A 10,874-nucleotide genomic window follows, 5' to 3' on the forward strand; every position below is an offset into this window, starting at 1 on the left:
CGACAGAAAGTAAACGCGTGGGTTACAACATCGCTACGCACGTCCGCGATGTTAAATGCTACAGTGAACCCGACCCGAATTTGACCCTATATAAAGGGTAATAACCCCCTTTTTTCATCAGATTTTGCTAGAAATTTCCTGAAATTGACGAGAGAGAGAGAGGGAATCACAAAGTAAGCAATTTTCAAGCGACGAAGTATTAATCGGAGCTCGGATAAACGCATGGATGTGATTCTAGTATGGTTTTGCGGTGGATTCAAGGTGGATATTGAAGATATCGCTGTTTTAACAAAAAATAAGGTATGAATCTCTCCTTATTAATATTACTTTTGGTTAGTTACGAAGATAGAGTGATGAAATGGTTGTATAATAAAGTTGTTGGTTGAGAAATTGGACAAACATCGCGTGGGATGTTTTATGGAATATTTTGGTATTGATGATGATGTTGTTGATGTTGGTGTTATCGTAGTTGCTGTTTTGTTGGTATTGTGATTTCGGGCTAGGCATATAAACAGGGGAGGTGCTGCCCGACTTTGCATTATAAATGGATTTATTTGAAGGACTAAGCCAAGCGTATAACGAGTAGTCTAACGATTGTGTGAATCCTCTTAAATGTAGACTTGCGAGCTCGGACGAATAAGAGTAGATAATTGGAGGCTGAACAGGTATGTTAAGGCTTTCCCTTTCTTTCATTTTGGCATGATCCTATGATACGAGCGAACAACGAGTAATCGAGTCTCCATATTACTCTAATCTTAGAAGTATTACGAGCATCTCAGTTATTGATGATCTTGTACCCCTTTATTATGATTATTCCTTCCATTCACGGGTCCTATGTATTGTATCATGATAAGGTTAGTTTATGTTTATGCATTACGTTCATTTGCATACATGCATATTGACCCCTCACCCACAGGCGTTATATACGCGTATATTATGTATATTATATATATATGTATGGGGTATGGGAAAAGGTCGAGGCGCTATAGATGCATTACCACCTAATCATCTGGTGCACAATGATGATGATTATGATGCCCGAAGGGGCCTATATGATGATTATGATGCCCGAAGGGGCCTATATAAGATAGGGATCGAGCCGAACGTTCCTCGGCACTATGAACTACGCATTGTATATCATATGCCCTCAGAGGCATCTTTTTAGTAAGCAGAGATATACGTATATGTTCGAGATATTAAGCATACGTATGCATTCACGTACATGTTCGTATAGTCAAACATACGGATGTATTCCGTCGATCGCTTAGTTTATGATTCTTAGATTTTCTTCCCGACTCCTATGTGTATGTTACTCTTCGCTTTACATACTCGCACATTATCCGCACCGACTCCCCTATTGTTCGAGGGGGGGGGGGGGTTTGCGTTTCATGCCCGCGAGCGTGCGGACGCTCGCCTTGGTTATCCTCCGCTTAGGACTTCGCTTACACGTTGGAGAGCTCCATTGTTCTTGGGCTTGAGCTATTTTGGTACCGACCCTTTGACATAGACTTTGTTATACTCTTAGAGGTCGTAGACATACGTGGGTTGTGTATATATGATTTGGTCAGCTATATCGATGTAGTTCGTCTTGATGTCCCCGTGTATAGTAGAAGCCTTGTCGACTTGCACATTTGTTATGCACCCAACTCTTACTTAGAGCCGAGCGAACCCTCCGGCATTCACATAATGAAACTGGACATAAATATAATAAAGTACTTTTCGTCAAACCATAGCAATTTGCGAACGATACTCAATTAAACAAAAATCGAATAAGTCAAACTGACATATCGACCTACATGGTTGCTTTACTCAACGCATGACATCTCAACATACTAACCACATGACACCGTCCGCAAAGTCTCTAAGAGTAAACACTTGAATCATATGAATCGGGACAGGGCCCCAACATACCCGTACACACACATGATAACCATAATGACTCGACGGCGTCCCAGAAGAAAATGGAGTTTGCCAATCCCACTGATAGCCAACCATCCTAGGTGAATACTTTTACCTCGCAAAACAATCTGGGACCGTGTGGCATGAACACGAGCGCCCCCAGGCAAAGGGACGTCGCACGAACAATGTACCGAGTATGTAAGGCATAAGAACATCAAAGAATGAGATGGAAGCCATGAAAACCAGTATCAATAATTGAATGCATCGTATGAATAGCTAACATCCGAGAATATCCCCGTAACTCTAATGTAAATATATAATACCCGACTTATAGTATAATATAACTTGATAGGCATAGATTATATATATATATATACCCGGGAACGTCTAGTGAGGGATCCATATATAATATAATAGAGGAACGTACGGCCCGATCCATATATAATATAATAATCATATATATACCGTACCCGGCCCTCTAGTGAGGGACTCGGTGAATAATGCAATGAAACTGTGCACGAATACATACCCGGCCCGGGACTCGGTGAATGATATATTAACGGCATGCACGAGTAGAATATCATGAGCAACCATATGCAAACTAAATCATCATCTGGGACTCAATAGAATAATTAGAATGAACCGACACTTGAGAATCAAAGACAACTGTCATGTCAAGTACCGCTGAGAACTAGAATTCATTGGAGTCATGTATGTTCATCGTTCGCTCGTTTATGTAATTCATGCCAAAAAGAAAGAAGGGATAGCCTTAACATACCTTATACTTCTTAAGCTTAACCAAACTTAAGTCTCGGGCTTCCCAATCTACAAACAATACCAAATATGCCAATAATCATTAATTAGGTACTTTCAAATCAATCCTAATTACTAGCACTTCTTTATACGAAATTCGGGAACATTTCCCTAAAAAATAACAATCCCGAGAATTCCAACTTATCCAAAATCATCAACAACAATACCAACAACAATATTAACAAATAACAATTAATCCAATCGATCAAATATCCATTCAATATAAAAATAGTTCAATAATTCAAACAATATAATCGACAAATGCATTTATTAAACAATAGTTTTAAACCCCATTTTCATTCCCAAATTTCAACAATATTAACAACAACAATACAACCAAACAACATTCAATCCATTTTACATAACAATTCATCAAAATTAACCATCATCCAAAACAGGTCAACATAACAACAACCAATTTATCCGATTTCGATATACAATTTCGTAATTTCTATTAGCCAATTAGATATGACTTGGATAAATCAAATATATCTAGAGAGAATATTTCTTACCTTATATATGCCAAGAACACTCTTAATTCCAATTCTTCACCTTACTTCACTTTCAAGAAATCTTCCGATTCAACAACAAACAAAATGGAAAACAACGAATTTTAAGTTGAATAATTTTGTTCTTGTGAAAATAATGAATATATAATCCTTGATAAATAAATTATACATTGAAGAACCAACATTTTTTTTCAATATGCAAAATACATTTATCTTTTCTCCATTATTGATGAATTCTAAGCGTATATAATTAACACAAATATTAACTAGATATATATGGAGAGATAATAAACAATTGTCAATAATTTGATTTAAAGTAAACGAAGAGATTCAAACGTGTTTTCTTGATTAAGTGTAGTATTAATGGTAGAGAAATAAACTTTTAGGGAATGGGGTGTTTTTCATTATTTAATGTGTCATCTTTGCACCAAAAGTGTGCCAAATAGATATATATTAATATTAGTCAAATGAATGTTTGCTTGCATCCACATGCAATAGTTGTCATGATTTAACACTTATCCATTCATCAACAATTATTTCACTAATTTTTCCACTAATTTAATTAATTCGGATTTCCTAGGTCTTAATAATTTCCCATTTAACTAATTACACACATAATTAATTTCTTGATCTCAATTCACTTAAATATTAATCACTTTTAACACACTTTATATACTCATTATCATAATCATGTGATGTACCACTACTCCATAGCCTCTTTTGGCACACATAAAATATTATTTCCAACCATCATCATCACACTTTTTCATCTTAAATCATTTCGGGACATCATTACTTGTATACACCGAGTTCTTGATTTTCCTGCTTGAATATGACCAAATCCTCCGGGCTCGGGTAAATTTTCTCATGTTGGACGGTTCAATTTCCTAGAACAAAAATATGGGAGATTATAGCTTGGACAATATTTCATTCAAAAAAATTTCAAACCTCGATGAAACTTATTTTCTTCGATTTGTTTAACTTCTAATCCTTAAGATACATCTGTACTCACTCTAACCACCTATAAGCTTGGGGATAACCTCATTTCCGTTACTAATGTCATTTAACTCGCACGCTTTCCAACGCATGAAAAACACGGGATGTAACATCCTTCCCCCCTTTAGAACATTCGTCCTCGAATGTTAAACTAGTCCTGTATAAGTATACTGGTTATGGTGATCTTATAATGAATTAATTCTTACTAGAACTCATCTATCATGTCGTGTCTCTCCTTGCTTAACTTAATACCATTCTTCACCTGACATCAGTTATTGTTGAATTTCCAAAGAAAACGGCCATAATTTAGCTATCTCCGTAATTGACTACAACTTACTATATCCAGCGTAATCTACGCTTGAAGCTTAAATCGAGTTTTTCTTGTTTTGGAGTCATCTTTCCAACAAATACCGTAGAATAGGAGTTGTCTTTCCTTGGGTAGGTTTACCATCGCATATTGGTTCCTCTTGTTCTCTCTTCTAATTCTTATAGGTCTACTTCCACTCTTTATTTAGGTCGCATAGTCCACAGCGTACCTCCTTCTTGGAGTCATCATTTTAATCCTCTGACATGCACTATCTATAACATTCCCTTTGAATAGTTGAAAACGAGTTTCCTTCTTAGTAATGACTCTCGGTTGCAATACTCCCTTGATTCCTCAGGAATATCCTTTCAAGAGATATAAGTGAGTCACTTTCTTGATATGATCCTCCTTGATACTCGGACTCGTCGATCCTTTTTCTTGCTCAATAATGGTATTAAGTCTCACATGGTTTGCAAATCTCTCCCACTTCCTTTCTTCCATATGACCATGATAATGGTATTGATTCACATCTAGAGTCTAGATAAATTCAATCCGAGATGTCCTGTCGTAGGTGTCCCTCGTCGACTCATTAAAGGCTTCATAATTTTTGAGAATTTCATAATCCTCTGGTAAACTGTTGGAAATTCGCTATAACCACAATGATACAAAAATGAAAGTTCCAAGGCGTAATATTCTTCTGGTAAAACCCCTTTATTCAATGATCCTATCGAATTCGTAAGTAATCTAACACACCCCAGGGCTATCGTAGGAAACATATAACATATACTTATATCATATTCCGAATAATTGTCCTATTTGTCCTTAATGATAATTCCAACTCAACATTTCGACTCAATTTACCATATATTTTCCCTCAACTGACCCGGAGTATCACAAACACACTATTCTTGCTTACCTCTTACTCCTCTTTTTAAGTACCCAATTGGTTTCATTCTCGACATGTAAATACTTGCAGGTTACATAACCGTTCTTGTGTGATTCGTGTATGAACATCTAATCTTATTCATAAACTTCCCTTCCTTTGGTTCGTTCTATTTTACGTATCTCATACATACCAAAACTCTTTTGTCTATCTATTGTAACTTATCTCATCATACTCTTTTCTTTCCTTTATTTGTCCCTTGATTATCACATCTTATATTCTACTATAGAAAACTTTATGTCCCTTCTTATTTGTCACTTATAAATCGCAATATCATTAACAAACGACTCTACTGTTAATTCCTTTGTCTCTATTCCAAAGATAGCATCGCTATCCTTTACAATATTCCTTGAGTTATTTGCTCTCAATGTCATGTTGTTCAAGGTCTTCACGAATGATTTTCAGTACAGTCTCAGATACCCGCTCGATTCTTGTTCATTTATTTACTAGCTATTAGACTCATTTCTACATAACTCTCACTTTTTGTTTTAGAGTCTATATCTCACATCTTAGGATTCATCGTTTCAATCTCTACACTTGTATTTTAGTTACTCGCTTCCCCCCTTAAGGGTCTTACTTATACCATTCTCAAATCTGTTACCTCACTTCTAATCTTGAATTCATATATCCCTTTCCTCCTTATTATACTGCATCATATTCATGCCATTTCCCATAATTTATAGCTATAGTAATTCATGTGTGAAGTCTTAACATACTCATCTTGCAATTTTGTGATCAAGTAATACAACCAACATAGCAATCCAAACAAGGATGTATTTTACTTAGCTCAACCGTTAGTTATGAGTCAATGTCTACATCCGCTCCAATTAACAACTTCTGTCCCATAGGGATACTCGAAATAGTAGTATGTCTAGCTATCCGTACCATCCATGTAATGTCACTTATCCCATTCTTCGATACTCAGAGTTCACTTATAGCGTCATCTTTCCCTTTTCTTCCCATCTCAAGTTATTCCTCTCTTTCCCGTAATCGACTTATAGTAACCGTAAATGCATTTTCCCTTAAACCCGCCATCTTTGTTTTCAAGGATCTAAGTCTCATGCGCAACTAATACCCTTATGCCTCATACTCTTTTACTCTTGTGTTGCACTCAACATTGATTTCAAAACCAATCATAATCATATCGTATTTGTCGTTGATGATAGCCTTGCTTTATCGCTTTATCGTCGTACGGTAAACTCATAACTCATGGCCACATTTTTCTTTCCAACTTATTCCTTTATATACTTTACTCATTCTCTTGGTATAGGATATTCGTAGGAGATGCATCTTCCTTTTTCTCATAATACGACTACTTCTTAAGCGCGCGTACTTCGCATATTTCCTTTTCTTTCTATACCCATACTTATTCCTTTACATTCTTTCCTCCTCAATTTATCTTATTACCTCCCGTTTTATAATCAATCCTTTATTCCTCGCACAAGGAACCCTATTCTTAACTCAGTACCGCCTTGTCCTTTAGAATATATTACTTCTATACAATCCATTCTTCACTTCCAAAACTTATTCTGTTCATTCTGATCATCCCCTATCATCCTTATTATCTTGATCCTTTTCCTAACAATCGTTCTATTTCGTTATTCATCTTTCCGTAGTCTTGGTCTTTTACATCCAACCAAAGATATCACTCGTGATCTCGATTATACAAATCACAAACTGTTACTACTTTGCCATATCACTTTTCTCTGATTTCTTTTTCAAGTTGACTTCCTTTTTCCTTTTGCTTGCTATCATTTCTATCATGGCGAAACCTCTATGCTGGACTTTCCCCTAACAAGGTCTTATAAGCTTTCTTATCTACTGCCCCATGGCTCGCTTATTGGTTTCACACTTGCATTCACTCTTTATTCATATAGAACATGTCACATCTTTAGTCGTTTCCTCGCTATACTTTACTTACTTTGTATTACAGTTCTTGCTACGTTCTCATTATATCCTGATCATAATCAACTCTATAGAGTGCCACTTCTTGATCTCATTCGCAAGCCTGCTTATAAAATAGAATAAACCTCGTGAAGTAAGCATACTTAACCTGTTACTCTTTCTGATCAGCCCTATTACACTTACCACATAAGTTGTCTTACCAATGTATTCACATTCGTTATAACCCTTCGTATTTCGTACCCCTGTCTCAGTCATGCTGTTACTTTATTTTGCTAATAGACTTGTCGTATTTTACTTGTGCTTATCCATCCAATCAATACTTCAATATCACACTCTATTGGAGTTACCCTTTCTCTTCTATGTCATGTTTTAGTACTACCAGTCTCCCTAATTTACTCTAGTATTTCTCTTTACCATATCAATGTCGATCTTATAATTACCGTTACTATCAATTCAACAACATTTAACTCATCTCTTGTAGTTGTCAACGATACTCCTAACTTAATCCCGTCCGGCCATTACTTTTTACACAACATCTTTTCCCGTTAGGACATATTACAAGCTTATATCTTATCTCCTTTAAATTCTAGGAAAATTTTGGCGAGTTTCCTCTATATTTCTTACTATCCAAAACCGCACGCAAAAAACCAACAATGCCTCACATATATATATATATATAATATATATATATATATATATATATATCTCAGCCATACATATGGGCTCCCAATTTTAAGTAAAAGTACAAAGATGTCGAAACTTACCTCATATATCACACCTCGAGATGTACCTGATCCTTTAGCGATCTGCCCTGTTATACCTTCCTATTTACTTTCCCTTTCATTCTTCAGCTTTACATTTCAATCATACCTCAATATTCTTACCTTACCCGACATACATCTTTCGTACCGTTGCTTACCTTTGTACTGATTCATTCAATTTGTTTAGTTCACAAACTTATAACTAAACTTATCATCAAGAGATACATTTAATCAATTCCTCTGTTGTACTTACACTGACTTACCTCTATGACAACCAATCCATTATCATATAAATACATATTCTGATAACGTAGCCTCAACGAAGTGACTTACCTCCGTAACTTTCAATATCATCAATCACTTTCTTCTGTCGATACCGTTCTTCTACTGAAATCAAGGGTTAGTATAAGGAATCTCATTTCCTATAGCTTGGCTCTATCGCACGATCTTAGATATGAAAGAAGAGTAACCATCCTAAATGCCCTGTAGCCTCCTGTTTATAAATGTGGCGCGCAACACACCATAAACAAGACTCTACTAGACACGACTTTGCAGACAACCCCTAGGACGAACTGCTCTGATACCACTTTGTCACACCCCAATTCCGATAGGGCATGATGGGCACCCAACTCTTACTTAGAGCTGAGCGAACCCTCTGGCATTCACATAATGAAACTGGACATATAATAAAATATAATAAAGTACTTTCAGTCAAACCATAGAAATTTGCGAACGATACTCAATTAATCAAAAATCGAATAAGTCAAACTGACATATCGGCCTACATGGTCGCTTTACTCAACACATGACATCTCAACATACTAACCACAGGACACTGTCTGCAAAGTCTCTAAGAGTAAACACTTGAATCATATGAATCGGGACGGGCCCCGACATACCCGTACACACACATGATAACCATAATGACTCGGCACTGCTCCAGGAAGAAAATGGAGTTTGCCAATCCCAGCTGATAGCCAACCATCCTAGCTGAATACTTTTACCTGCAAAATAATCTGGGACTGTGTGGCATGAACACAACGCCCCCAGGCAAAGGGACGTCAGTACGAACAATGTACCGAGTATGTAAGGCATAAGAACATCAAAGTACAGATGAATCATGAAAACTAGTCTCAATAATTGAATGCATAATATGAATAGCTAACATCCGAGAATATCCATAAACTAGCCCCAATGGCAATGACTAGAAATACTAAATATATATGATAGGCATAGATTATAATATAATATAGTATATGGAACGTACCCGATCCATATATAATATAATAATGCCGGGAACGTACGGTGATCCATATATAATATAATAATGCCCCGAGGAACGTACGAGGATCCATATATAATATAATAATCATATATATATCGTACCCGGCCCTATATAGAGGGACTCGGTGAATAATGCAATGAAACCGTGCACGAATACATACCCGGCCCGGACTCGGTGAAATATATGTAATAACGTTATGCACGAGTAGAATATCAGGAGCAACCATATACAAACTAAATCATCATCTGAGACTCAATAGAATAATTAGAATGAACCAACACTTGAGAATCAAAGACAACTATCATGTCAAGTACCACTGAGAACTAGAATTCATTGGAGTCATGTATGTTCATCGTTCGCTCGTTTATGTAATTCATGCCAAAAAGAAAGAAGGGATAGCCTTAACATACCTTGTCGCTTCTCAAGTTAACCATAACTTAGGTCTCGGGCTTCACCAATCTACAAACAATACCAAATATGCCAATAATCAAATTAAGATACTCTTTCAAACCAATCCTTAATTACTTATAATCTAATAGATATTTGGGGCAGCATCTTCCCTAAAAAACATAATCCTCGTGATTCCAACTTAGCCAAAATATCAATCACAATACCAACAACAATATCAACAAATACATATCCAATTAGAATCAAATCCATTCTTAAATCACTTCCAAAAACCCAATATACACCTCAATTATACAATACTTTAAACATTTTCCTTCTCTTCATATTCAATAACAACAACAAGCAATACAACCACAACAACATTTCCAATCCATTTACATAAGAATTCCATCAATAATACATCAAATCATGCCCACAACAATAAGCTCAACATATATTCTAATTTATCCGATTTTAATTTCCATTTCTAGCTAGATTTTTTCATCTAGCAAGCTTAGAACATAAATATAAAAATTCTTATCTAGAGAGAAGGATTTAATTACCTTATATGCCAAGAAGTATCATCCAACTTCACTTCACTTTGCAAAGAAACTAGAATCAACAACGACAAACAATTTGACTTCCGAAAATCCCACTTTTGATCTTGTATATGGGTGTATATATAATCACCCCAACAAAAATGTATACAACATACAACTAGCTATGCAAGGAATTTCCCTATGTGTAACCTCTTTATCTTGTATCCGTACTTTCAAATATATAAATTCTTTCGTAACACAAATCTCAACCTTAACTAGTTTATGGAGAGATAATAACAATAAGATGAATTGTCAATAATTTGATGTAAATAATAGTACATTTTCTAGATGGATAAAAGACCCCAAAATTGCCTTTCTTCAATCTTAAGTGTAGTATCTACTTGAAGGATAGCATAATCCTTTTATGGACGTGGGACCCATAACCTTTTGATGCATTATTTACATAAAGAGTTTTGGTCCTAAAAGTAGACCAAATAGATACATACATTACATTAGTCACCTAATGCATTTTG

The 10,874-nt window shown here is 35.8% G+C and overlaps 1 long non-coding RNA gene across 1 annotated transcript; it reads right to left on the bottom strand.

Annotated features, from left to right (window-relative positions):
* Nucleotides 1–8,873: 8,873 nt before the first annotated feature.
* Nucleotides 8,874–9,876, bottom strand: LOC132047953 (uncharacterized). The gene is made up of 2 exons (XR_009412857.1): nucleotides 9,826–9,876; nucleotides 8,874–9,152 (listed from the first exon to the last, which is right to left on the bottom strand). It is a non-coding gene; the product is annotated as an uncharacterized LOC132047953 (long non-coding RNA).
* Between the last annotated feature and the right edge of the window lie 998 nt (nucleotides 9,877–10,874).

The sequence above is a fragment of the Lycium ferocissimum genome, chromosome 2 (genome assembly GCF_029784015.1).
Source record: "Lycium ferocissimum isolate CSIRO_LF1 chromosome 2, AGI_CSIRO_Lferr_CH_V1, whole genome shotgun sequence".
Lineage (NCBI taxonomy): Eukaryota > Viridiplantae > Streptophyta > Magnoliopsida > Solanales > Solanaceae > Lycium > Lycium ferocissimum.